Genomic DNA, 23,934 nt, shown 5'->3' with positions numbered 1-23,934 from the left:
CCTCATGAACATCATGAGGCAGGTTAGCATCTTTTATTGAGGGGGAAACCGAAGCTCATAGTGTGACTCGCTCATGGTGGCACAGCTATGAGCCAGAAAAGCCAGGAACAGGATGTTGGCCTACGGGCTGGAGTCCCAGTTCTCCTTTCTCCTGTGCTCAGAAATGCTCATTGAAATGCGTATTTGCAATGTGGAATTTCTAGGCCATCACAACAGGTTTGTGCCTCCTCAGAGATACTATGTCTAAACACTAATGTGCAGTTTGCAACAACATTGAGGGAGGCAAACTGCGTGTGTCAGATGGGGAAATTTCCGACTCTGTGTAGAGTGACTGATCTTTATGCAGTCCTACTAACTTGTGAAAAGGGGTAGACCAGGTGCTTCGCTTTCCAAATCTACTAAATTACTTATTACTCGGTGGCAAAAAAACTAGGTGGAATGAAGGCTTCTTAGCCCTTACGGCAATTTACGTTGCCCATGTGTAATATCCCCCTCGAATGAACTTCCTGGCAAGGCTTAGTAAACACATTTCGACTAGGTATAAAGATTTCATAAGCCACGTTCTTAGCAAAATGTGTTCGGGAAGAATCACAGCTCCCAAGATGTCATTAATTTTATATTTAGCTCAGAATTTAAGGACAGCTAGGAAAGGCACATGTCCATAATCTATAGTCTCATATTCAAGTACAGAGAATACGTGGTGAGACATTAAGATGATCAATGCAGTCCAGGAGGCCTGTAAAGGGATAAAGGGATGTGGTTAAGGGTTTGTGATTCGGCATCTTGAGACCTAGTTTCAGGTTGACTCTCTACCACTTACTACTTGGAGTAAATTACTAAACTGCTCTGTGCTTCATTTTTTCTCATCTATCCAAAAGAGGATTATGAGAGTATGTACCTTGAAGAGTTGTTGTGAAGATGAACAGATTTCATGTAATATCCTTGGCACAGTGTCTGCCATATACAGATATATATATATATATATATATCTATATATATATATATATATAGATATATATATATATATATATTGCCAGTAGTTAGTACCTTCTGATGCTGTACTCCATGTTAGTCAATTTTATTTACTTCTTGTTTGCTTTACAGGCCAAAGGTTTTATTTTTTACTTATTTGCCACTCAGTGGCAATTATGAAAATCAAGGAGTTTAGGATATATGCCATGTTCTGATGTCTCTCTTTATCTCCATCATTTGGATGCCTGGGCATTTTCTCTTAACTATTATATAGGCATGTTACAGAGGAGCCAAGAGCTCAGTCAGCAGGGGCCTGCTGTGGGGTCCATCACGGTCCTAAAGGAACAGAAGTCTGCATTCACTGTGGACAGTCCTATCCTGACCCCACTACGACATTCTCCAGCTACCCAGATGGTGGAGAGCTCTGTACCTATTAGGCTAGATGTCCTAACAGGGCAGTAATCTCAAAGACTGTTCAACATTTTTGATAAAGAGAATTCATTGCACTTTTGCAAATGAATTCACAGGCAGCCACAGCTGGAGATGGCACACGATAATGGGAATAACTTGGCAATTTTTACCATGCGTCCTATGTCCATCTGTATCCAGGGCACTGCATTATACAGAAAAGCTTAAGTCAGATAGTGTCTCCATTTAAGTCCCTCCTCTTTGCCTCAAGTGGGGCCAATTACTGGCAACTCTGAGAGTGATATTCTGCCAGAGCATTCGCTTCTTGTTCCCTGATAAGCATAAGGGTGGGTGTCTTGTCACTTTCTTCTATTACATATTAGATGAAACCATTCCCCCGCCTACTGTCCCTCTATCATCAAATATTTATCTGGAGTGTCTCAAGTACTCTGAAGTGTAACAATGATTTGTGGTTACTTGAAATTTCTTTTAAGGCTGCTGACAAAATACAAAAATTGCTTGACATACCTGTGTTAAAAGAGATCACTGAACCAAAAGTATTAGTTTGAAGTCTTGTTTGAAATTGTGTGTGTGTGTGTGTGTGTGTAGAAATATATATATATATATATATATATATATATATATATATATATATGGTCAGTTTTTACCCAAAATAATTGCTACATAGCTCATGTAAATTAAGTGTTTAAATATGAAGTTAACTCCTAAATTTCAGAATAAATACATTATTTCCTGGGGGAAGTAGTTGTATTACTCTATTAAATTAGCCTGGGCTGGAGCCCATGGCTGCCATACCAGAGCCTGGTGACTCCATCAAGGGGAGTCTCCTGGAGATTTTAGATGACAGAAATATTCCCTGTGCACAGGAGTCAGTGTTGTATGGTTCATGAGACTCCACTGTGGTTCACCTTGGACATCTTTTTGTTAACAAGTAGAATGAGATGATCTTTCTATGTTGGAGTAGGGGTATTTATGTTAGTGACTTGAGAATGCTGGTCCCATCCTAGGTATACTTATGCAAAGCTAAGAATCCTGGAAAGAATTGCCAGAATAAGAATTAAAAATAAGATTTTATATGAAAGTACCCAACTTGATCCGGAAAGAAAACAAACCTATGGCAATAGCACCAGTTGAGCAGTCTCAGGCATAGAAAACCCAAATGCAGCTCACGTGTCAGTGTGAACAAGACTGAGGTCAACTCTTCTACACGTTCTGTGTACCGTGAGGCTTTCGATCAAGGAAATAAAATACGTGTTAGTTATAATCTTTAAAAAATCAATCAATCAATCAATCAATCAGGCAACCAGCCAATCAGTCAACCAACCTACCTGGGGCTTTTGCCTCTAGCTAATAGGGTGAAAAACTAACACTTCTTCAAAAACAGTAGAGAAGCTAAATTAAAATCTGAAATGCACCTAATTTGAAGACATTAAAAAGTTGCCGAGAAAACCAATATTCCTAGAACAGAGGGACCTATAAAGTGGTGAAGCAGCATTCCACAAGTTGCTTTTTGCTTAAGGGATCGCTCCAACTTTTAGTGGGGGATGAAAGCTGAGAAATCAGACAAAAGATTGTGCCTGGGAGCAGAGAAGGCGGAAGATTTTTTGGCAATCTCATAAGGTAGAAGAGACAAACATCAAAGTTGAGGGATAGGGAAGTAGCTGAGAGTTGAGGGCATGAGACTCAGAAGGAAGGCAGGTGCTAGATAATTAGGCTGATCTTGGGCAGTCTCATCCCTGGAGGCATTTGCCTAATTTCTGTGCTATGTAGGGTGTGGGACTAGGAAGCTAAGAAGCAAATCACTGAAAAGGCAAAGCTCTCACTGTGATAGTTTCTCATTCCTAAGGGTAAAACTATTGGGAGTTCAATATCCATGAAGGACAAGGGAGCCTGGTAAACACCATAGGCTTTCAAACTACATCCAAAAATGTGAGCAGAAGAGGCAGAAAAAATCTTTCAAAATGTTAGACAACTTTGAGTCAACTCAATCCCGAGTTGGATAAAGGCGACCTGAACCATCCCAGACTGCCTACTACAGCCTAGGATGAACCTTCCTTGGAGGAAGTTAACCTTCATCCAGTTTCCCTGTGACTTTTCAAACATAGTATCTGTAACTCAACTTAAAATCCAAGAAATAGGACTGGAAGGAATAAAAGAAAATGAATTTCTGATGTTATCATAGTTGCACTTCAGCTAATTAGGAGCAGCTGATAAAGCCATGACACTCAGGTTCTCCATGGTTCCTGGTGCTCTCTTTTCTTTTACTCCTGGTTTCATCCCTTAAAGCAACTCTGCTTTATAGTAAGGAGTATGTCTGTTTTTTCTTGGATGTCTGGTGTTCCAGTCACCACTGTATGGATTTGCACACAAAGGGTTTAGGCATGTTCCCAGTAATCTGACTTTTGGATGATATTCATTTAATTATTTTTGAAGAGTGGCTATTATAGTGTTAAGTTTTCTCTTTTGTATAGGAGGGTGAGTAGAGGGATTGTGGGGTGAATCTTGACATAAACAGAAGTGCTTGATTTTTATTTATTTTTTGCTTTGAAGTTTGCTAGTTTTTGGTGATGTCAACTCTGTGTCTTTGTCTTTGATCTCTTTCTTGCCCAAAAAAATAAAAAAATAAAAAACCTAAAAAATAAAAACAAACGATAACAACAAAAAACTCTCATTGAGTGCCTATAGGGGAGAACTATGAAAAACAAGTTCAGGCAGGCTTAAATAAAATTAAGTCGGGATTGAGTTGACTTTTTTTTGGCAATCTCATAAGGTAGAAGAGACAAACATCAAAGTTGAGGGATAGGGAAGTTGGATAGGCAATTGGATAGGCAATCCAACTCGGGATTGAGTTGACTTTTTTTGGCCCAGCGAGTGGCTTCCTAGGATTGTGCAGTGTGCATTTTGACATCGACTGCTCACCTTGTTCTCAAATGACAAAGATCAGGAATGAGATAGGCCTTCGTAAACCAGAGTCAGCTTGCTCTCTGTTCCAAGTGAAGACCCATTGCTTTAAGTTTTTCTTTCTCTTTGTCTCTTTCCCTCTCCTCCTCCCTCCCTCTCTTTCTCTCTCCCTTCCCTTTCCTTTCCTTTTGTTTCCTTTTCTTTCCTTTCTCTCTCCCTCTCCTTCCTCTGCTCCCATTCTCTCTTTCCTTTCTCTCTCCTCCCTCTCCTCCCCCTCTTTCCTTCCTTCCTTCCTGAAGAGGATAGCCTCCCATGTCAGCAGTATGGTTTCTTTGAAGACCAAATGCTTCTCACAAGACGGCAGACTGAAATAATCTAAGAACAGAATTTTAGATGCAGAATGAGTGATGAAATTTACCGCAGTGCTTTGGTATCACAGTGGCCTGGAGTGATATTCAAACTGTGGTCCTCAGACTAGCATTTGGTATCCCCTGTGGGCTTATTAGGAATGCAAACTCATGGGCCCCATCCAGACCCAGAGAATCAGAACCTCTGGAGGTGGAGCTCAGGAAATTATGTTAGAACAAGCTGTCAAAGGTACACTTAAATCACAAACATGACATGGATGCCCACTCTCACCACTGTTGTTCAACAAAGTACTAGAAGTCCTAGCCTCAGCAATCAGACAACAAAAAGGGGGAAAAAAAAAAAAAAGAATTGGCAAGGAAAAAGTCAAACTCTCAGTCTTCACAGATGACATGATACTCTATGTGGAGTACCCAAAAGACTCCGCCCCAAATTGGTAAACATGTACAGCAATTCAGCAACGTGGCAGGATACAAAAACAATGCACAGAAATCACTTGTATTTCTATGCACTAAAAATGAGGCTGAAGAAAGAGAAATTAAGGAATTGACCCCATTTACAATTGCACCAAAGACTGTAAGGTACCTAGGAATAAACCTAACCAAAGAGGTAAAGAATCTGTACTCTAAAAACTACAGAACACTTATGAAAGAATTTGAGGAAGACACAAAGATATGGAAAAACATTATATTCTCAAGGATTGAAAGAATAAATATTGTTAAAATGTCTATGTTACCCAGAGGAATCTACACATTCAGTGCAATCCCTATCAAAATACCATTGATACTTTTCACAGAGCTGGAACAAATAATCATAAAATTTGTATTGACCCTATTTAGTTTTTTTTTTTTTTTTAAAGATTTTATTTATTTATTTGACAGAGAGAAATCACAAGTAGATGGAGAGGCAGGCAGAGAGAGAGAGAGGGAAGCAGGCTCCCTGCTGAGCAGAGAGCCCGATGCGGGCCTCGATCCCAGGACCCTGAGATCATGACCTGAGCCGAAGGCAGCGGCTTAACCCACTGAGCCACCCAGGCGCCCAGACCCTATTTAGTTTTGTAAGAAGCTGCCAAACTGTCTTCCAAAGAGGCTGTACCATTTTGCATTCTTACCACCACTAAATGAGAATTTCTGTTGCACTATATCATCAGATTTTAAGTGTCAGTGTTCTGGATTTTGGTCATTCTCATAGACATCAGTCATGTTGTTTTAATTTGCATTTATTTCCTTGAGGAGCTTTATTGTGGAATATCTTTTCATATGCTTATTTTCCACCTGCATATCTTCTTTGGTGAAGTATCTGTTAAGGTTTTTAGCTCATTTTTTCAGTCAAGTCGTTGGTTTTCTTATTGTTCAATTTTAAGAATTCTTGGTATATTTTGGCTATTAGATGTGTATTAGATATTTATTTTGCAAGTATTTTCTCTCAGTCTTTGGCTTGTGCTTTTGTTATTTCTGTGCCTTTCACAGAGAAGAAACTTTTAATTTAATAAAGTTCTGCCGATCAAAAAAAAAGGTACACTTAAGTACATTAGTATTTGAGAACCGCTGCTGTAGTGTATGAATAGTAATTCATATAGAGTCACCAGGCAGTGCTTGTGGTGAGGACCTTGGGGCCACGTCAAGAAAACATTGCACTGTTCATTTATTCATCTTCAAATATAATATAGTTAGGGTCTTTGGGCAGTTTTTCCTGGCCAGAAAATCATGATCTACCTTTCATGTTAGAAGAATTTTTTTTAAAAGATAGTTGGGTAAGATCTTCCCTTTTCTATAGACCTTTCCTCCTCTCACCAGCAGAAGTTCTCTTGATACTGTATAAAAGGTCTTTGTTAATGGGAAGATGAATTGAGACCCTCAGCTAGATGATAAAGCAATCAAACTTTGAGAAGAAATCTCTTCTCTTTGAACAAAGAGCAAATCATGTCCCTTTAAGAGGGACTGGAAGGAAAAATAACCTAAAGTGATAGACCAAATAATGGTACTTGGAAAAAGAATCAACTTTCAGAAAGAAGATACATGGAACAGAAAGTTGAACTTTTAAAGGCATCTCTGTGCACATCATAAAATTATTATCTCCTTAATACTGTTATATATAGATCTGTATTTCTCTCTATTTATTTCAAATATGAAGTGTTAAAGAAATACTTGGTCTAAGACTTGCAGCATCCATTTGCAAATGGTTTGCTTATGTTAAGCAGTTAGTATGCTGCTATATTTAAAAAAGCATCTGTGTTGTGATCCCCATAGGTTATGTGATTCCCCCACCCCACCCCATGGCTATTCTATAAGGTTAAAGAAAACAAAAACTAAAACAAACAAAAATCAGTTGTTCAAGGAGAAGTTTGAGATGATAAATTGTTTTAAAGATATTGTTATCTTCAGCCTACTGTTTAAATGATTTGGTGGAGTGGAGGCTCCTCTTGCTCCCAAGAAAGTACCTTCAAGAAGAGTATCTATTTTTATTGTGTAAGGATTGCTGGTCATTTTTAGTATCATACAGTTTCATGAATATCTGTCCTCTATTGACACTTCATTAGCAGGCAAATGGTTTGGTCAGACTTACTGGTAGCACAATCAAGAAGGAATCCAAAGAGGGAAAAGCTAAAGCTCATTCATGATTCATCAAACATTAGTGAAATACTCAGGTTCTTTATGTGTAAGCTTGACCCCCCTCTTTGTTCTTCTTCCTGTTCCATCAAGTAAAGACAGTGATTCCATCTGGTTCTACCTTATTGGGCTTTGAAAGAATTTCGAGAACAAAACCATAAAAAAACAAAAGAAATGAACTGCACCTTTTCAAGAAAGGATGACCTCTTGGAATTAGGTATCATCTTTAACAGGTTCATGAAGTGTTGCTCTCACTAGGTTGCAATTAAAGTAACAGAATAGTATCCCAGTGAAACCACCAAAGTACCTTAAGTGCTAAATAGGATGTATCATATTGTCCTACATTATTTGTACTTAGCTCAGTTCCAAGTTGACCAAGTAGAAAGAGTTGCCAGATAGTGTTTGTGTGACAGATTTAGCTTTAGTGAAAATATCCTGAAATGAGAAATTCTAGCGATTTGTTGCCTCATTGAATATTGTTTGTTTGTTTGTTTGTTTTTAAAGACTATCCAGAGAAGAACTATGGATCTGTATAAATTTTGTTTATTTGTTCCTTTGCATTTGGAGATCCTTTGAGCTGTAAAGTTTGGACTAGGAATTTGACATAAATGAATTTACATTTTATGAATATGGGCAACTTTCTTATGCTTAGCTTCCTTGTGATGGGATAACAATAGCACATTTATTATAGGACTGCTAAGAGAATGAAATGATAATGCAGGTAAAGTTCTGGGTACAGGACTTGGTACACAGTAAGTACTCAATATATGGTCTCTTATTATTTAGGATATTGTGTTATTTGGTATATGCTGAATTTGATATACCTAAATTTCTTTTTTTTTTAAAGATTTTATTTATTTATTTGACAGACAGAGCTCACAAGTAGGCAGAGAGGCAGGCAGAGAGAGAAGAGGAAGCAGGCTCCCTGCAGAGCAGAGAGCCCGATGCGGGAGTTGATCCCAGGACCCTGGGATCATGACCTGAGCCGAAGGCAGAGGCTTTAACCCACTGAGCCATGCAGGCACCTCTATATCTAAAATTTTTCATAAAAATTAGCATGGTGATTGTACAAAAGGTGGCATTTATATATCCTCTTCCAAGTAGAGACGGGCAACAGGACATTTGGAATGAAGTGACAGAAATGAAGCAAGCCCATGGGACAGCTGGGTAGCTCAGTCAGTTAAATGTCTGCCTTCGGTTCAGGTCATGGTCCCAGGGTCCTCAGATCATGTCCTGCATCAGGCTCCTTGCTCAGTGAGGAGACTGCTTCTTCCTCTGCCTGTTGATCCCCTACTTGTGCTCTTTCTCTCTAATAAATAAAATGTTTTTAAAAAAATTTTTCAAAAAAAAAAAAATAAGCCCAATTGCTCCCTGATTGATAGAAAATCCAGTCTTGGGAGCTTCTGGCTGGGTAGATACGAATTGCTAGTCTGGAATTTAAATGGGGAGGAGAAGCAGACCCAGGACAGTGAGTTAGTTGTTCCTGGACCACTTAGAGAAGCTTAGGAACCATTTGGTTATTTAAGAAATTTTTTTTACTGGTTAATGAATAATGGTCTTAATTCTGTTACTTCTCTAAAATGAGACTCAAGGAGCAAGGTCAAGTTGGAACTTTCAGAACTGTGACTGAGTGTGAAGGGTAGTACATCTGTAGATGTAAAGCAGGAGTGAGAGTAGCTTGGCAAGTAATAAGGAAGAATAAATGATTTAAATGTGATGGCAGGCAGTGTGAATATGAACATGGCTTCAGTGAATTAAGATCAGCATGGGACTCTCTTGCTCACAAAGCAGTGGGAGAAGGGGAGTACTTTTGAACAAACCCTGCTGTCTCTGGACTAGCCAATTTTTTCAGAGATGCTCTGTCATATTCTTTCCATTCTAAAAGACAATATATGCCCTTCAACCCTTCCGGGAGTATAAGAATTTTAAAGGAGAGGTTCTTGACATGCATGGGTCAGGAGACACATGATACCTGGAGGGAAGAGAATGCCATTTGCAGGCTGCTCAGTGGTTAAGAAGAACAGAAGATGCACCCAGGGAAATCACCCAGACCGTGTGACGGGGTGGGATCCCTCTGAGCACCCGTCACCTGACATTGGTCCTTACAGCCCCCTATCTGAAACATAAAGAACAGAGTTCAGAAATGGATGTAAAAGGCCTTAGTTCAAATCTTTTAGCACAGGGAAATAGCCCGGAGTGGCTTCATATGCAGGGGGCCATATAGAAAGCACATGTGAGAGAAGGAAGAATTCCTGTCTTTGGGAATTTTGGAGGAACAGTTACCTAAATTAGTTCATTCATGAGTGTATCCATAAATTATGTATTTGAGTACTTATTTTCTGCCAGGCAAGAGGCTGGATGCTAGGGATCCTATGGTTAAAACAACGTAGATCTTGATCCTTGTGGTGCTTATAACTGAGGATGAACACAGCCAGGCTAAACACCAGATGGGGCCAGCATGTGTTGGTGATAAGGGGGAGCAGAGGAGGTGATGTGAATAAAATTAAAGAATCAGGAAAAGGGGAGGAGGTGATGCCTATAACCAGGTAGAGAGGAAGTGGGGTGGAGTGTAGGTAGAATGGCAAGTATACAGGCAGGAAGGAATGGACAATCACAGGCTTGGGGGCCTTCCAGGAAGAATTCGAGAGGGGAAAAACCTGTACATAAGAGACTAGATCAGAGGGCATGAGGAGGTGCCATGAGGCTCTCAGAGCGAGCACAGGTGAAAATAGGCTAAGAATGTACAGAATGAGGACAATTCTGGAAGCCAAGCCCAGGACCAGAGCCCATCTTCCCTCTAGCTACCCATGGCTTGCAAAAATTACTACAGAAGCCCTTTTACTCAGATCAGTTATGACTTCTATTTGGTCAGCTGATTGAAACATTTGGTTGAAGCAATAAAAAGTGGCTTTAAAAATACAAAATAAATTTTATAAAATAGAAAAAAATTACAATGCTACATAAAATTTTTATTTTAACTTAGGACATTGAAGTGTGCCTGTTGGCCAATCCTTTGTTCAATCTAGACCCTATTTAAATGTGAATTTGCTATTTGGAGTTTCACCTCTACTTTTCTGTATAAATGTTAGTCCTAATGCATTGGTTTCAGTTTCTTCAAAGTAGAAAAAACCATGGACACTTGCAAAGCAATCATAAGCACGATTTGTTTGAAATTTTACCATGTTTTTCCCCCACTTCGTCAAGTTTCTTTTATCTAGTATAAAGCCACTTATTCTCATGAGTTTGGACTTATCCCTCCAAGGAAACAGATCTCTTTCCTGCACTCATATTTCATCAATTTATATTATGCTTCTATAACATGAACACAGACACAAATACAATAGGCTTGAGAATGGGTATATATAGATTCCTGGTTAAACAGGACATCACTCATTCTGATTGAAAACGAAATGGAGAGTTTGGGTTAATCAAGCTGTGTGATTAGTTGGTTATCAGCAAAAATGTTTCAATTTTCCTGCTGTCTTATTAAAAGGGAGTTGATCAAGCACAATTTCTTTTAAATTTGAGTTGTAGAGTTTCCTATGTATGTATTTTGGGTCTTTCTTAATTTTTTTATAACTTCCATAATACTGTGACACATTATTCCAGGCAGCTATTGTTGAACTTGAAGTGTGTAGGTATTTATCAATTCAAGTGACTAGTTGTGATTTTGGTGCATAGGGTAGGAAATACCTTAAATTAAATCAGGCAAGCAGCTATTAGTTTAGTGCTTATTTATAAAATATATTTCGATGTAGACTTTTCCTGAATTTGGATATGGATCGTTTTGCATGAACAACCCTCTGTCAAATTGAGTAACATGAATTTAAACTATCTTAGTCAGCTACCTGCACATTTTTTAATGTCCACTTCAGAGAGTTTTTGCTGACCGTCTACTATAGTCAGTGCACTGTGAGAATGCGGTACTGGGAGAGGAACAGACAGGATTAAAGATACAATCTTTGATCTCAGAAGCAACAATATGTTGGGAGATGGTGAGTGTGTTCACAGAATCAAGCAAATAGGTGTCAAAATCTCAAAGCATGGTTGAGAAAAGGATATGAATTTGGATTGGGGTGTTTAAAGAAGCATCATAGAGAAACTGAGGGTTTTTTTTTTTTCTTTTTAAATTTTGATACATTGAGAAAATTTGATTTTTGTTACCAAGAGCAGAATAGTACAGTAATTAAAGCCGGCCTTGAGAACTGTGAAGATATACATTCATATCTTGGCTCCACCACTTAGTACTTATGTACCCTTGGAAAAGACATCGTCTTGTGTCATAGTTGTTTACCTGTGACATGGGGATGGTGAGATCCATTTTCTGTGTTGTGAAGATTAAATGAGTGCTTAAAGTTTCGAAAGATAATAGGTTCCACAAGCTGCTATTATCCTTATTATTATGGTTTATTCACAATTACATATGGAATAGTAGAATCAAGCTTGTATTAGAACCCAAATTCTAGTTTCATCTCTACCTCTAACAAGTTAGATGATCATGAGACATAGGCTAACTTCTGAAGTTTATCATTCATTAGATAATGTTTAAAGTCCTTTCCAACTCAGATACAAAACCGATGATGCAAATGAATCCACAATTCAGCAACTGATTTGGGAATAATGGAGTAGTTAAGAATGTGGGCTTAATCCCATCTTATACAATACATAAAAATCAATTCAAAATGGGTCAAAGACTTAAACATAAGATCTGAAACGGTAATACTCTTAGAAGAAAACATGGGTAAACCCTTAGATATTGGTCTTGGAAATGTGTTTTTGGATCTGACACCAAAAGTACAGACAACAAAAGAAAAAAATCAAGAAACAGGACTACATCAGAATCAAAAACCTTTTTGTATGGCAAAGGAAGTCAACAAAAAGAAAAGGCGACCTACAGAATGAGAGAAAATATTTGCAATTATATATCTGATAAGAGGTTAATTTTGAAAATATATATAGAACTCCTACAACTCAATAGAAAAAAGCCTGATTAAAAATGAGCAAAGGAACTAAATAGACATTTTTCTGAAGAAGATATACATGGTCAATAGATACATGAAAAGGTGCTTGACATCACTAATTTTTAGGGACATGCAAATCAAAACTGCACTGAGTTATCACTTCGCACCTATCAGAATAGCTAAAATCATAAAGACAAGAGACAACAAGTGTTGGTGAAGATGTGGAGAAAAGAGGACCCTTGTGCACCTGCTAGTGGGAATATTAATTTGTCAGCCACTATAGAAAATACTAGGCAAGTTCCTCAAAAAACTTTTAAAAGGAGCCATAGAATCCCACATCTGGAAACTATCCAAAGGAAATGAAAGTAGGATCTCAAAGAAATATTTATATACCCATGTTCATTACAACATTATTCACATTAACCAAGTTAAATATCGGTCATTGGATGAGTGAATAAAGAAGCTGTGGGGAGTATGTATGCATATGTATACAGTGAAATATTATTCAGCCATGAGAAAGAAGGAATTGTTGTTATTTGAGGCAACATGGATGAACCTTGAGGGTATTATGTTTGGTGAAATAACTCAGAAAAACAAATACCAGGTATTAGTTACATTTGGAACCTAACAAAGCTAAATTTTTAGAAACTGAGATGAGAATGCTGATTGCCGGGGCCTGGGGTTGGGGGGGAATGGGAGCTGTTGTTCCAAAAATACACACTTCCAGCTACATGAGAAATAAGTTGGAATCTAATGTACATTGTGGTGCTTATAGTCAGTAATACTTCATTATATATTTGAAAGTTGTTAAGAGTATATCTTAAATGTTCTCATCACAAAAAAGAAATGGTTATTTATTATGTGAAGTGATGAAGGTGATAGTTAAAGCTATGGTGGTACTAGTTTGCAGTATATATGTATATCAAATTAGCACATGATACACATTTAATTCACTCGATGTTATATATCAGTTACATCTCAAAGCTGGAGCAAGGGATGCTAAAGACCACAGTCTTAGGAGACTGGTAAATGCCCATTTGGTTCCTGCTTATTTAATTTGCTGTGGGACCACAGGTGGATACCATGACCTCTTTGATAGCATTTATTTCATCTGCTCATCTAAAATGAGGATAACAGTTACACAGAGCTTCTAATGGATTGCTCACTGATTAAACAAAATGAGACATGCCATCAACCAGCTCTGTGTTTGGTACACGGTAAATTCAACACAGTGATGATGGTGATGATGATGATGATGATGATGATGATGGTCATGTCAATGATGACGATGTGTTGTGCTTGATATAGAGCAAGGATTCAGTAGGTTTTAGCCAAATGAATGATTAATAGAGCTTTCCTTTTATTTATTTCTTTTTTTTTCTAAGTTAAGTGGCTCACAGGAAGCTTTCCTAAGGACAAACAATTTTATAACTTAATGGAGTGTTTATTTATGGTTTGGATGTATTATATAATCACTTCCCTCTTATTGCAAATCTGCCTGGTTTCTCTCTGCCTAAATGACATCAGTGTCCATATTAAGAAAAATCCTTGCCTGGCTCCAAAAGTCTTGCCCACATGTCTATTGGAGATTTATTGATGCCAACTATTGATCAAGAGCATCAGTGATGGGTTTTTAAGGTAGATGTTCTCAATTTGTTTGCCACTTTGAAAATTCTCAAGGAAGCTCTACTGAACTTGGGATATTAATGGATCTCATATGTGAATTTGAGCCAAAGATGGATGTCATGAAATATATATATGTATGTAGGAAAGTATAAAATAGGAGGTACACATTAGATGTTCTACTTTTTCTACTCACAAAACAGTTTTTACTTTTCTTATAGCCTGTGTGGTTTCATTCACAGCCTCGCATTCTGTGGCACAGATGAGGAGTTCAAAGAATCTCAGATTAAAAACCCTTTTCCTAGACATCAGGCTAATATCCTCTGGAGATGACTGGCTTTTTAAAATCCATACCCTCCAGGAAAATAAGTAAAATTGGAACTGTGTTGATTTTAACATAAAATACTTCAGAAACGAAAATATGCATCTTTCGGCTCAGATCTGTAAAGATGAGAAAAATGGATGGATTAGAATGGACTCCATGAGGGCAGAATTATTTGTTCTTTTTTGTTCAGTTCTGGGTTCCCAGAACTTTGGACAGAGCCTGACATAGAGTAGATACACAACGCAGACATGCTGATTAGATTTTTGAATAGAAGTACCTCATTCTAGCATTTGTCTTTCTGCGTAAAGGAACCAAAAGGAGTCCTGGGCTTTCATGCACCCGCCCATGAAGCAATCGCCTTGCTACCTCACCTAAGGAAATGAAATGTTTACTTTGATACTTTAGCAAGCATGTGCACCGTTCTTCATAAACCTAGTTGGTGGTAAAAAAAAAAAAAAAAAAAAAAAAAAAAAAATTCATGTTTTATTACATCATGAAGTATATAATTCCTCAATATTGTATCAACTCCCGGATCCCATGGAGGACTGTGAAAAACTGCCTTGCCATCACATCTGAATTTTTCATTTAAAAATCAACTCCAGTAACACTCCGTCATTTATAAGTTAGAGTCTCTGGAAGTGTTGGTGGCTGTATTTGCCTACTTTATCCATTACGAATGTTTTTAAAGGACTGAGAGTTTATGGTTTGCAGTTACTCCCCATCAGGGTTTGGCCAAAGACCGGGAGGCACTGGACAGCTGATGTTTCGGAAGCAGTCACAGGGGAAAACATGCATGCTGATGGCTCGCCGCTGGCACACACTGTCATCCTTGCTGCAGACTGATGGATCCGGGGTGGTCCTGTGGTGCAGCACTGCTTTCTCTCTGTGCCATTGATCCTGTCTGGCCAGTACAGTTCAGTCACGCACTGAGTGTATGTTACCCTTTTCGTTGCAAGGGCTACTATTTTTTGTATTTGTTGGGAAGCAATGTAAAATAAAGGGAAAAAGTAAACCCCTGATCTGTTACAGATGAGAAAAACATTTTAACACAGGATATCTCTTTGCTTCCGTTTAACTAGGAATGTTGTAGTTAGTAAAATGTTACTTCAAAACTGACAACCACTGAGAGTAAAAACTATGATTGGGGGGTGGGAGGGAGTGGTTTGGAAATTTAGGAGAGATTTTTTATTTTAATGGGATGGAGCAATCCACTGCAAAAAATGTTTCAAAATAATTAACAGGCAAAATGCAGGAGTAAATTGAAGAGAAATTACTCTTTCTGCTATCTCTTTGGGATGAAGCAAGCATTTATCTAGTACTCTAGATAAAAGTCTGTCAAGGCATTAAAGAAAATGGCTTGAAAAGACAGTTTGAATTTATTATTAAAACCTGAAATGGAGACAAGGTAATGTACATTCGGCAGCATTTTCAGGACGCAGAGAAATGCGACAGTATTACTCCAGAAGTCCTGTTGGAGAATCAGGATGGCATGCAAGTATTTTCAGATTGATATACACCTAGAATTATCCCCTTTGCACCAGCCCCAGCCCTCGCCTCCCCCCCCGCCCCCCCAGGATGGAGGAGGAGGACAGAAGAAAGTATATCTGAAAGGCAAAGACATCATCATGGGGACCTTTGGTTCTTGCTGAGTATTTAATTCACCCATTCTTTCAAAGCGACTACAGCATAGAGATTTTCTTGGAGACTTGGCCATCAGTGGAGATCTGGAAGAATAAATACCCAGATACAGAGGGCTGGACAGTGGGAGGCAACTTCAAAAGATTACCAAAGGGAAGAGCAAATGTTCAGAGACATAGTGGGTACAGATGAGGTGGCCAGGAACCAGGAGCTGTGGAGGTTGGCAGTTCTTCCAGCAAGTGTTTTGATCTCTCTTGACCTTGTCTTATAAGTAAAAAACAAATGTGGAACGTTTCTTTCTTTCTTTTTTTTTTTAAATCATCAAATATAAATGATGTGTAAGTTGATGTTGGTAGGTGGCAAAATCCAAGAAGGCATTGTCTTGTGTGGCAACACATTAACTTTGTTCTTTCTGTTAAGTTGCATTCCTAGTAGAACTGTGTGATTTTTAGGTACTAGGAGCACTTGTTCTTCAAAAGACATTTCTTAAGGATCCTGTAACCCTTCACAGTGGTTTTGCAGTGCAAATTAGAAGTTACCTTCCTTTGACAAGTGACCCAGACTCTGTCTCCTGCTTATCAAGTATTGATAAGCCACCCTCAAAGGCTTTTAAAAGAGTGTCTGTTTGGGATGCCTGGGTGGCTCAGGTCATGGGATTGAGCCCCGCATTGGGCTTTCTGCTCAGCAGGGAGCCTGCTTCCTCCTCTCTCTGCCTGCCTCTCTGCCTCCTTGTGATTTCTGTCAAATTAATAAATAAATCTTTAAAAAAAAAAAAAAAAAAAGAAAGAGTGTCTATTTAGATAAAAATTCCATAGAGAGGTATTTGGCCACTATCTTACTTCGTACTCAGTTTTTATCATCATTCCATCAGCATATTGTGGGCCATCCATACGAGTTATCTATCTAGAACCCTATATTACCTATATTATTATAGATAGCCCATATCTGTTATGTGCCCATACGGATACCTTATTCACAATGTGCAATGTGCAATGTGCCTGAAGTTCAGTTCAGCTCTGAGGATTAAAAGATGAGACTCCTGCCTTCAAGGAGCTTTGGGGCCATGGGGCAAACAGAGGTATAAATGCAGTGTTTTATTTCTTCCCTAATAAAATTAGGCAAGGGATACACAAATGGAGCAGCAGTTATTTTTATCTCTGACTGGTCGTGGAAAGGTAGCAAGAGAAAACAGCATTGGCATTGGAGACTCAGTAAGTGCTCACTGCAAAGGTGAGTTTGCAAAAGGCATTTGGGGCAGAGGGCAGAGGGAACCATGTTGGCAAAGGCACTTGGTGGGAGTGGAGTGCTTAGGAGATGGAGACTAATGACTTTGGTATAACAGTGCTGCCCCTGGCTAGGCATGTGGCCACAGACAGGATATTTGACTTGGTTGAGGTTTCTTCCATCAATAGCAAAGAAATAAAATAAATAAGATATACTGAAAGCGCAGGTGTTAGGTCATTTTTAAGAAATTGGGGTATGAGTTGGAGAGCGCAGGTGGCAAAAGACAGGGCAAGTCCAGCAGGCAGGGAGCACCTGTGTGCCACACTAGGGTGTTCTGAACCAAGTCGGTAGTTAAGGGTGAGCCTGTAGAGGTTTGCAAGTTGAGAGAGCTTCCTCTGCCCTTCTATAATGGGTTATTAATCCACTTTGTTTGGAAAAGTTAAAATACTAACTTATCAAGCCTGTGTCATAAAAGGAAATTATGATGCCAAGAATGTTGGATGCAGGAGCAGAAGGAAGTAAACGGTAATATTTCTGGTATTTTTAAAAAATATATTCAGGAAAACCAATACTGAGACAAAGGTGCCCTCTTACTTTAGAGTAGTCAAGGATTATTGCTGCCAAAACCTCACTGCCCTTGAAACTATTGGCTTAATCTCAAAGGATGAAACTTCTGGAAGGTGGTATAAAGAGATCTTTGATCCGCAGAGTACATCAAGCCTTTTATGGATGTAATCCCCACAATGTTCTGTAAAAGCTTTGAGTCCTCAAAGAGCCCCTATCTAAACTTGATGGAGGTAAGTGCAGGAAACAGAAACACACACAAAAGAAATGCCAGATGAGATATCCAAAAATACAGTGAAGAGTAAAGTGCTCTTTGGGGGAGATAATGATATAAAAAAATAAAATGCAATCTTTTCAGTTAATGTGGTTTGTAAAAATAACAGTGCAAGCAGGCAGCTTAAGGGAGGGGGAAAAACAAAAAACAGCCTGTAAGACAGCCAGGAGAAAACAGAGCAAAATGAGGTACACTCTTTCAGAATCCAGTTTACTCAGAAGCAAGACATACTAAGTAAGAAGTATGCTATATTTAGAATGTGTGAGGTGGAAATCAGAAAATAGGTTTCTATATTAAGCTCCACCCACTCCTCCTTTCTGAACAGGAGAACTAACATGGTTAGAAAATGGCTTCTGTGTTTCAGCCAGGGACCCAGAGCTACTAAGTGGCAAAAAAATCATTCTTAGACCCCCCAGCGAAGGAGTGACTTACCATATCAGTGGTATGCAACACTATCTCACAGCTCTGTTAATCCTGCAAGCCTGCGGGTGGCGGGGGGGGGGGGGGGGCTCTGCCCCACTTGTCTCACGTTGATGCTCAGGATGAAGGCTTTGAGGCCACCTGAAGCATATTCTTCTCACGGTCCTCGGAAGCTCCAAGGGGGACAAAGCACAAACCTCTTCCTGCATAAGGCTTAGGAAGGTACACTATTCTTCCATTCACATTGCGGTGCAAATCACATGTCCAAGTCTAACATCAAAGGCGAAGGGTGGGATTCTTCTCCTTTGAATGTTGGGGAGAGGAAGGGATAACCTACTTTCTCCCTTAGCCTCTTGGTGCCTCTATTTCCAAATCTGTACAATGGATACAATGATGATAACCTTAGTGTGGGGATCCTGTGTATAAAATCACATGCACCTGTTCTCAATAAGCGGTAATGTTTTGATCCTCTCCTTGACCATCTCCTGCTCACACCCAGCATATATGTCCAAGGGTTCTCCCCTACCCTCCCCAGTACCCTGGGCACATTACCACTACATTGCTGATCACATCAACAGAACTGCCCACTGGAGATGCTCTTGTCCCGCCACGTTTGTTCTCTCTGCTTGGTGTATGGGGCAAAGGCTCCTAGAAGTGTCACTTCGCTTATTTCTGCATTCTGTGTAGGACCTGAAGGTGTTACACCTGTTTGTGGAAGTTCTCCGGACCCCCTAGTTCTTTCCTGTTTGTGTTTCTTTTCATTCTGGCTGCATATTCAGTTCCTCCTGCTCTGAGACTCCCTTCCTTCTCACATGTTGACTAGAACATATCTACTTTTAGAATTTTTTTTTTCCTTTTTCTGATTCTCTGACAATGATGGTTGGAAGAAATCAGTGAAAGCTTTTTAAGCCTCTTAAAAGAAGGTATTTATAAAATTTTTAACTGATGCCTTCTGGTTTGTCATAAATTAGAACCAGAATATTTATGAATGTTGTGTCCCCGATGTTTGGCAGAAAATAAAGTTGTGTCATTGTTGGGTACTCCAAGTAAGAGCCCACTGGGTTTACGAGAGACGCCATCTCTAGACCTCAGGGCTGTCATCTCTTTGGCAACCTGGTTTAAAGTGTCCTCATTTTATAGAGAGATTTTTCAGCTGCAGAAGGAAAAAAGAGATTTTCAACCCTTTACACCTTTGGGGCAAATGAACTAACTGAAAATTGTCAAGCATATCCAATTACTTAAGTACAAAACTATTCGGTTGATATTGTACTCTCTCTGGATTGCATGTGATAAGGACTTGAGTCTTCCTCCCTCCTCCTCCCATGGGAGAATCTTAACGATCCTGAAGAAGATCTGATTTTAGTAGCTGTCCATGTGTCCCAAGGAGGACTGCTCATTAAGAGTAACCTCAGAGTGCTGGGGCATCTTTGCTTCATTTGATTTTTTAGGTGAGATGAAGCTTGCCTGTCACGTTTACCAATTCCACTTTCTTCTCTGTCTTCTTCCTTTCCTATTGCCAAGTGCCCCCTTGAACCACTTCTCAATTTCTTCTTCATTGTTTATCATGTATTTGGTAGCCAGTGTTCAGGGTGACAAGGATAAGCAAGCAATGTTGTTGACTTTCTCCAAGAGTTGACAAGCTGAATAGAGACTCCTGACATGTTCTGATGAACTTACCAGGCAAGATGATGGTCATGGCCACCTGTGGATTCAGTAATTGGATAGAGAAAGGAGAACAGGAAGCCTTGGTGAGCTTTCCAGCCTGATTAGCAAGGGAATTTGTTCTGTTGCTGGTGACCCAGGGAATGATGAGGACAGCCACCATTTATTGGAATCCTCTTGTTAACACTGTGAAGTAAATGTCACTTTCCCCAGTAATCAGATAGAAAACTGAGGCCCAAAGATGTTAAAGAAAATATTAGAAGGCCTTTGCAGTTAAGTGACAACAGCTAAGAATTGAAATTATACAGGTTATACTTTAAAGGTGTTTTTGAGGGAGTATCCGTTTTATTGCCTTTTGTAAGACAAACACATAGATTTTGTGAATATGTAGATTTTTAAATAGGTTTTTGATAAATTAGGGGGGAAACTCAGAATAGTAGTAATAAGTTCTAAATTCCATTGGCTCTAGAAAAGAGGGCTGAATGGGAAATACATTGTTAAAAGCCATCAAGATCTGGTCAGTTGTCAGTTCTAATCATAGAAAGGGAAGAAGGTGAATTTCCTTGTGATGCCTACAGATTCAATACTGGGAAAATCGAAATGCCATGGATAGGACTGGCCCAGTTAGAGCATAAGGTGGAGAGGACAAAAACAAGGTAGATTTTGGACCCATCCAATAAGGAGTTTGGTACTCACACAGAGCACCAATAGGAAAATAAGACATGGATTTAAGTGGGAAGAGGAGTGGAGAGATCTAGGCAGAGCCCCATACAGGTGCTTATTAAAGTGACTCAATCACTTTGGAGAGGACTAAGACAAAAGGAAAACAACATACATTGAAGTGTAAAGTAAGGACAACAGAGCCAGAGAAGGCTTGTGGGAGGCAGTGGGTAATGAGGAACTGATATATTACATTTCTGTTGCCAGGTAACAAATGACCACAAACCTAGTAAGGTAGTCTTATCGTCACTTTTACTTTACATGGTTTTAGTTCCCGTAGTCAACCGTGGTCTAGAAGCAGATTATCCTCCTCCTGTCCTATTAGCTGAAAGTTACTAGTAGCCTCGCACTATGTCCCAATGCCTATGATAGTCCCCTCAGTTCATCTCATCACATAGGCATTTTATCATCTCACACCATCCCAAGAAGAAGGATGAGCACATTACAGTGTAATTTGAGAGAGAGGGAGAAAGCATGCACATTCACATAACTTTTACTACAATATATTATAATTATTTTATTACGAGGCTTTATAAGTTAAACTTTATCATAGGTGTGTTATGTATAGGAAAAATAGTATAATCGTGTAGGTAGTCTGCAGTTTTAAGCATCCACTGAGGGTCTTGGAACATATCACCCATGGGTAAAGGGAGACTACTATAGCTTAAAAAACCAAATTTGCTATTTCCCTTTCCTTGGGCTGGAACCTGGCCTATATTACATGGGTTCTCTGCTAGGTATTGCTTAAGGTTGAAATCAAAGTATCAGCTGTTTGTGTTTTTATCTAGGGGCATGACAAGAGAAAGATCCACTTCTACACTCTCTCCTGTTGGCACAATTTATTTCCTTGTGGTTGTAGGACTGACTTACGCAGCCTCTTGTCAGCTGTTGGACAGTGACCCTTTTAACTCCTGGAAGATGCGCTCAAGTCTTTGCCACATGACTTCCTCCAAAAACCCTCACAACCTGGTAACTTACTTTTACTTGCGTTCCAGCAGAATTTCTTTTATGTTTTGAGCTGCTTCTGTCTGGAAAGGCCAAAGTTTCTTTTAAGAGCTCACCTGATTAGGTGAGGCCCACCTGAGATTACCTCCCCTTTGATTAACTCAAAGTCACCTGATCAGGCGGAGCAGAGGATGGTTCTTAATGACATCTCTGAGATCCTTCTTTGTCATATAACATAATCTAATCTTAGGAGTGAACGCTATCATGTTGAAGTCCTGCCCAGGATTAAGAGGAAAGAATTAGATAAGTATGTCCACCAGGTATGGAAATTTTGGGGGCCATGTCAGTAGTCTCCTTAACACATTGAGTGGAGAAAAGAGTCTAGCAGAGCAATTTAGGTCTTGATACACTACTGAGTACCAGGAGATGTAGATGTGAGGAAGAAAGTCCCTTGTTGTTGTTGCTACAAGACAACATTCTAATGGCAGAGACAGAGCCTACGGAAGAGAGAGTTGGGATGATGAAATGGTGAATAATTTTTAATGCTCTAGGTAGATGGGAGGGTGGTGCCAGATCAAAAGGGGATGTTGGATTTAGGCATTAGGCAATTTATCATGCTCTGGGCAAGATGGTGGGGGGTGCTGGAGTTAGATTTGGAGTGGCAGAGGAATGAATGCTCATGAACAATTAATAGGTCTATATGTAGCTGAGGCTTAAAATGTTTATCAGTGAAGGGAAGGAGAGATTTTAACAGAAAGCTAATGACGTAGAGGACCATTCATCAGTTGTAAGTTTTAGAATTGTTGAGACCTTAGGATGTTTATAGCCGTAAGGAAAGAATCAGCCGTAGGAAGAAAATTAACATGATGTCTTTTCTCCCCCTTTTAAATTAGCTTTTTAGGAAACTTTAGACTGATAGGTCTTTTCCTTCTCTCATTAGTAGTTCTCTTATTTAACCATTATGGAGCACTTACTGAATGTCCAGCCTTATTTTGGAAGCATTTGGCAAGTACTGATTCGTCTAATTTTTACCACCATCATGGGTGGTAGGTACTGTCTCCTCTTCATCTCAAGAAACTGAGGCACTGAAAGACTAATTACTTGTCCGAGGTCAACGAGCTGGACAAACCCAGAAAGCTTGGCTCTGGAGACCATACTCTTAGCTACTGCACCATTGCCAGCACTCTTCTGCATGAGCCAGCACTCTTCTGCACGGGGTCTTGTGACACACTGGCATTGTGACTTCTTTCTGGGGAAACCTTCTGTGTGCTGCATACAGATTTCCCAGCCAGACGGTGAGCCCCTCGAACGCACAGAACATGACTCTACACTGCCTTGCCTTCCTCGTGGCATTTTAAACATAATAGATGCCAATAAATATGTATTGATTTGATTTAAGCTAGGATCCTATCATTTACTTTACTTTCTCATTTCCTTTAATCTCTATTGATTATAAAATTAATGGGGTGGTATGTAATTTGGGTTTAACTACTTAGCCTGTAACTATAATTTTATGACTTTGAACATCATGATAAATCTGTGACCTCTTTGAGGACTTTCTTGCTTTATTAAATAGATTTCACCTAATTTAAAAAAAAGGGAATGAATACATTATAGTTCTGAGAACTATTTTCAGTAAGAGAAATATGATTTCCTGTTGGCTTCTTGGATTGTGTTTGAATCTCTGAGTGTTGGAGCCATGGAGTGGGATGTGACTAAACCTTGGAAAGGAGGCTCATTCATCTTTGGTAGAGGTCTTGACATTATTTTTCCTCTTTCTAGTATTTTCTTTTCTGCTGGTAAGGAATTAAACAAAAGAGTTGCTTTTCGATTAGTGCCAGACACTATTTGTAATTGAACTTGATGACCATGTTCATTGCCATGGTCAGCCCTATATTCATCTCTACAGAAGGACAATATTTTCCAACCCCAGGTGTATGTGGGTGCTTCAGATAGCTGCCATTGGCCTTGATAGAGATGTGGGAAGACCATTCTGACTTTATCCATGTTCTTCTGCCACACAGGCAGGCATATTCAGTGAGGTGTCTTCGTCCTGGCCCACCTACATTTGAGAACGTCCTCCATTTGCTCCTTGCCTATTATGAAATATTTGCTCTGATGTTAGAGGGAAGATGGGATTAAAATTGCTTTTTGATTTATTGATGAATGTGAAAGAGGATTACTAATGAAAACTTTAGAACCTGTGGATCAGTTATGTTTGATCACCTAGATGCACACTACAAATAAAGAAACAAACCTCACTGCTAGAGAAGACACTCACCAGGGAAGTTGGATTTTATG

At 39.2% G+C, this 23,934-nt stretch overlaps 1 protein-coding gene and 1 pseudogene across 15 annotated transcripts in view; both read left to right on the top strand.

Annotated features, from left to right (window-relative positions):
- The window catches only part of FHIT (fragile histidine triad diadenosine triphosphatase), a 1,435,937-nt gene that overhangs the window by 716,334 nt on the left and 695,669 nt on the right, over positions 1-23,934 (top strand). The window lies entirely within an intron of this gene.
- LOC132009830 (cytochrome c oxidase assembly protein COX20, mitochondrial-like) lies at positions 2,184-2,535 on the top strand (annotated as a pseudogene).

Source organism: Mustela nigripes, chromosome 2 (genome assembly GCF_022355385.1).
Source record: "Mustela nigripes isolate SB6536 chromosome 2, MUSNIG.SB6536, whole genome shotgun sequence".
NCBI lineage: Eukaryota > Metazoa > Chordata > Mammalia > Carnivora > Mustelidae > Mustela > Mustela nigripes.
The sequence above is the reverse complement of the archived record's forward strand: the minus strand, read 5'-3'. Positions and strand labels throughout refer to the sequence as shown.